We start from the raw sequence: 6,097 nt of genomic DNA, 5'->3' as shown, positions 1-6,097 counted from the left end.
TGGAATCCATGCACCGCTTCTACTCATATTGTTTTTGGGGTAAAGAGGAGTTTGGTCTCCAGAAACTACCAATGTAGACTTTCCATCAGCACTAAATTCACCCACACAACTTGTAAAAAGTAGAATAAAATACTTTAGTTTTTTAGCTGGTGTGCTGGCTTTTGATGATTGTGACTAAAACTACTGTCTCCTAATTGTGTTACTGCTGTCTGCATCGTATGGTGTGAAGCAGTAAACATTGCTTTAATTTAATACGCTGTATTGCAGCTTTCACTGTAAGATGTTATTTATTTGTCTTGACCAGTGGTTTTGATATTTTATCATAGTTGATGAATTCAAAAGCAAAATAAAATGCTTTCAAATTAATTGTTTAGTTATTACTCATTTTTCTTATATATTTATGCTAAAATAAAACAGTTAAACACTTTGTTTTTTAAACAAAAATAATTTTGTGTATGTAGTAGGTCCATTTTAAATGTAATGGAAGAAGTAACAACATAGAAAATCCTGGAAAATTAATTATCTTTGTAACTAAAGTTAAATCTCATGTAGCATGAACACTTTACTTGTATGTAGCTAGAATTAGGAAAGGAACAGCATTCATCTAGTATTGCTGAAATGGAAGTGATGGCCTAGTCATGCTAAAATGATAGAAAACCTTTAACAAATGTAAACATTTCAAATAGAGGTGCACAGTGTATTCAAGCCGCAAATGACAAGTTTAACCTGAGATGCAGTGTCTTCCAAAATTCATAATGAGCTGGAAATTGTTGAAGCTGACATATAGTGATATTGTGTTATCTGAGAGAGACAACCTTTGGTAGGTAATCATTTCCTATATCATTTCAAATGTCTGATTTTCTTTATATCATTCATTTTAGATACTTGTACAGGGCCAAAGCATAGTCATTTATGCAAAGCTGGAGTAATTTGTCTTTGCAGAGGAAATCCCATGTGCTTAAAGGTGGATGGTGGTGTTCTTCTAACCAAGGCTGTGGAGCGCCTGAACAGGCACAGCAGCCTGTGAGTTGTATCAGAAGCTACTACACCTACACAGAGGATTTGGGTAATTAGATCAGCATGATCTCCTCAACTTATTGGCCTCTGACCTTCCTCCTCTCCTCACCTCCCTTGAAAGCTGTGGAAAAAGCTAGTGCAAAATATTTTGTGGTTGAGATGGGGGAGGCATCTCTTCCTGGTCTCCAGAGGCACCTCTGTCTCACAAAAGGCAAAGTGGGAGTGTTGGATTCAGTTGTTGACGTGAAAAGCTGTTTAACTGAGAAAGCAGACATCTGCGAGAGCCAAAAGAATAAAATGTATAAGAATGTGTTCTCCAAGAATATGTGGCTCTCCTTACCTGTCCAGAATACATTCTTGGCCAGCCTCTTGTATTAAAGTTCTCCTTTAAGGCTATGTCTAGATTGCAGGCTTGTGCTGGGAGCCCAGAGGTCTCCTGACAGAAGTCTGCCACTCCAGGAGCCCTCTGCCGACATCCCAGTGATACTTGTTCCACAAGGAAGAAGGGATAGATTGGCAGAGGGTGTTTTCCCAACACTGGGGCCCATGCAGATGGGCCAAATATCAGGAGAGCCTCTCCCAACAGAACTGCTGGCAGGAGATACACCAATTGCGCAACACACTTGCTTATCTTTTGCCGACAGATTTCTGCAATCTAGATTTTGCCTAAAATACAAACAAATTTACAAACATGACCAAATCTATGGTTTAGTGTAAATCATACTTACTAGAATCAAACTTTATTTGAGTTTATTAGAGTCTTGTAAGCTCATGTCAACCCGATAGTAGGTGCAAGTTTCACCCCATCTAAAAACTGAAAATGTGCAGTGGTTCTGCATAAAACACACAATGTAAGCATTAACACTTCTTGTAGGCATCAGGCCTAATTGGCGGTGGATTTATGACTAATAGTTTAGCATTCACTGTGGTTTTTAATGTAGAATGTAATATATTGTCAATGAGAAGCAGGCAGTTTTATCTCTGCAAAATAGTAAGCAAGAGTTTGTCTGAGCAGTCAATTGGTTGAACAAGAAGTAGGACTGAATGGCCTCATAGGGTCTAAAATTTTACATTTGTTTTATTTCTGAATGCTTTTATTTTTGTACATTTAAGTCTACATTTATAAGTTCAACTTTCCCAATAAAGTGATTGTACTAAAGTAGGAGGTGAACTGAAAAATACTGTATCTTGTTTTTTACAATGAAAATATTTATCAAATCTAAAGTGAGGACTGTACACTTGGCATTCTGTGTTGTAACTGAAATCAATCTATTGAACATGTAGAGTACATTTAAATTAATGGTATTCTGTTATTGTTTTACAGCATGATTAATCACGATTATTTTTTAATCATGTGAATAATCACAATTCTTTTTTGAATCACTCAACAGCTCTACTTTTTAACATTTCAAATCTTACCTGCTGAGCATGTTAACATCCTGAAATTTGAACTAGATGATCTAATGTTCTTTTCCAATAGTGGTTGTTTTAATGTTTAAATCTAACATACTGCTATGCACTGCTATTCTTTTTCCCACCATAGTTCACCCATGTGTATTGGAATAGACTGCATTCCCTAGTGGAAGTATGGTCTCGGGCTTAATAATATCACTTCAGATAGAACCTGTATACAAGGTCATCCTCCCAGTCCCTTAGCAATGCAGAATTGTTCTCTACAATATACTTTCTGCATGTAGGATAGTTTTAAATTATTTAAATGGTGAGGCTTTCACCACTTCCTTTTGGGATGTGGCACCACAGCCTAATGAAGTCTGACCATAAGGAAGTTTTTTCTGGTATTCAGCCTAAATTTTTCTTTTTAAAAATGTCTTCTCTTTACTTGCAGTTACATTCTGCTTTGCTATCACAAATGAATCCCCTTCTTCTCTCATATATAGAATGTAGATTATTGTGTCTTTCTCTGGCTGACCAAACATACAGAAATGAAACTATACCCCAATAGGTTTGGTTTAAACATGTTTTCATTTACTACTAAAGGTGGCATATGGAAAACTTAGTTTGCTGTTAATCAATCCACAAGCTGTAAGCTAGGGCACAGTTTGTCCATTTTGTTTGGTTTTTGATATGCTCCTTTTTAAACATAATTTAGATCTGTTAAGTATCAGAGGGGTGGCTGAGTTAGTCTGTATCTTCAAAAACAAGAAGTCCTCTGGCACCTTATAGACTAACGTATTTTGGAGCATAAGCTTTTGTGGACAAAGACCCACTTTGTCAGATGCATGAGTGGGGGGTTCCAGAGGAGGGTTTAAAGAGGGAGTCTAGGCAAGGGGAGGGCCAAAGTTGACAAGGTCTGTTCAGTCAGGGAGGATGTGGCCCATTAGCAGCAGTTAATATGGAGGTGTGAACATTGAGAGCAGAGAAACTGCTTTTGTAATTGGCCAACCACTCCCAGTCTCTGTTCAGTCCTTGGTTGATGTTGTCAAATTTGCAAATGAATTGCAGTTCTGCAGCTTCTCTTTGGAGGTTGTTCATAAAGTGTGTGTTTTGTTTTTTGTAGAACTGCTACTTTTAATCTGTTACTGAGTGTCCAGGGAGATTGGAGTGTCCATCATATACAGCCCTTAAGTAAAACCTCTCCAGCACATCATCAGTGATCTACAACCCAAACCCATCCTGGACATCCTTCACTCTCACAGACCTTGAGAGGCAGGCCAGTCCTCACCTACAGACAGCCTGCCAATCTGAAACAAATTATCACTAACAACTATAGACCACACCACCGTAACTCTAAACCTGGAAACAATTCCTTCAACAAACCTCAGTGCTAACTCTGCTCGCGTATCTGCACCAATGTTATCATCACAGGACCTAACCACATCAACCACACCATCAGGGACTCACTTGCACATCCACTAATATAATATATGCCATCATGTGCCAGCAATGCCCCACTGCAATTTATACTGGCCAAACTGGACAGTCTCTATGTAAAAGAATAAATGGAAACAAATCCGACATCAGGAATGGTAACATATTTATGGTTCTGTTAACGTAAAGAAGAAAATTCACCATTCCATTTAGATTTAATATTTAATCAGTTACGTAATTAATACTTTCAGCCTGTTTACAGTTTCCATCTGTTAGAAGTTATATAAAAAGAACCCCAAAAATAAAAACAAAACCCTCAAGAATGTCATTCAAGCTTTTCCTTTTCAGTGCATACTTTTAATTGTAGATGGATGGTAGGTGGAATTATTCTAGTAATTTCCATTCTTTTTCCCCAACACATGAAATACCCTGTTAACCTGTAGCCTGAGGGATTTCATGTTTTGAACAACTATGTATATGTTCTCCTGTTTTACTGTCAACTGTATAAGTAGACCATTAAAAACCTAGTATATTTATTGAAAGCTGTATTAAATGCAAAGGCATATTAAACGAGACCACAGCGAAGACCAGTTACCCCTTCGTATTGTCTTGGAAGGGTGACCCCAGGTCAACAGGAAAAAGCTGAAGCCCCCACACCATTATGTTGGTCATGTTTCCTAGTGCTTTATCAAGCCTACACTTAAATATCCCAAGCAACCAAGCTTTCCCACTTCCCTTAGTAAACTAGTCTAGCATCTGTTTTTATTATGAAATGTTTTAATTCATATTTAATTAAAATGTTCCTTTTATATTAGATTCCCTCTAGTTATCCTTCCTCCTCTCTCAATGATTACTCTCATCTTTGAAGGTACACTACAGCTGTTTCTCCTTTTCTCCCATTGCTCCATCCTCATTTACTGCACCTAGGTCCTGCCATTTAACCTACTAACCAAGACCCTGCTCTGGCAGAGCTGTAGCCACTCACAGACCCCCTGTACTGGAGGGGTAATAGCCTTGGCAATGCCCCTCTAGCCTACCCTCTACACTGGGTTGGGTCTACACTAGCAAGTTCTTTCAAAAGATTTTTCAAAATAAGCAGGCTCTTTTGAGAGATCCCAGGGAGCATCTACACCCAAAAATTGTTCTTGCAAAAGTAAATCAAAAGAATGTGGTACTCCTTTCGAAATTGCTCTTCCTTTCCCATTTCAGGAGGAGTGTTCCCTTTCAAAAGCTGCTTTTGAGAGAAAATGTGTGTAGATGCCCCACAGGCCTTTTTTTGGCTCTCAAAAGAGCAGTCCTCCAGGGGCCTGATTTTTCAGTTCCTGGCCTGTTCTTTCAAAAGGGCAGGGGCTGTGTGGATGCTTTCGAGAGTGCGGATCACTCTTTTGATTGGCTTTCTTGTGTATGGATGCACTCTTTTTGAAAGAAGTTATTTTGGAAGAGATCTTCCAGAAGAGCTGCTTTAGAAAGATCCCTGTAGTGGAGATGTAGCCTGGGTGTTCTTGGAACCAGCAGCTGCCCATAACTTAAAAGTGGTGGCAGGCTCTTCTAGATGTTTGTCCTTGTGGAAAACCATCAACCCCATTTTCACCCTTCATAACTGAGGCTCTCCCTCCAGAAAAAGGCCTGTCTTCAACCTGGGATCAAATGGTGCAAAGCTCAGGTGGAAACGTGAACTTTCAAAAAAGAGGACACCCCTGAGAGGGAGTGTATCTGTATCAGCATCTATCAAGGGGGTTGTTACAGCAGATGGAGAGCATTAATACACCCTGAGTTGGCAGATAATGACGTACTGCCCCTCAGGGGGTCAGGTCTCTTTGAAAGTTCAGATATAACCCTAGAAATGTTCCTTCTTTTCCAACCCCCACACTGCCCTGTGCAGAGGTGGAGTAGGGCCGCCAGGACAGTTTGGGCGGTGGGGTAGGGGTGCCTACAGCTATTAAACCGAATTGTCAGCCCTGTTGTATATGATGGAAACCACTTCAAACGGGGCGGGGGGGTCAGTAGCACCCCCAGTTCCCACACCTATGGGTGCAGGAGAAAGCTGGGGGCTGCCTCAAGACCTCTGGCCTTTCGGAAATTGTTCAGCTCCTCCCACCAAGCAGGGGAAGGGATTTCATTTGTGTGTCCCCGTCTGCCCGGGGCCGAGCCGCGCGCAGCGGCCCACGACTCTCTGCCCCCGCGTGGCCCCGCCGAGCGCTGTTGTGCCCGGCGCGCCCGCATGGGGCGCCCGAGGCGCGGCGCCGCGCGG

The sequence above is a fragment of the Carettochelys insculpta genome, chromosome 17 (assembly GCF_033958435.1).
Source record: "Carettochelys insculpta isolate YL-2023 chromosome 17, ASM3395843v1, whole genome shotgun sequence".
Classification (NCBI taxonomy): domain Eukaryota; kingdom Metazoa; phylum Chordata; order Testudines; family Carettochelyidae; genus Carettochelys; species Carettochelys insculpta.
The sequence above is the reverse complement of the archived record's forward strand: the minus strand, read 5'-3'. Positions refer to the sequence as shown.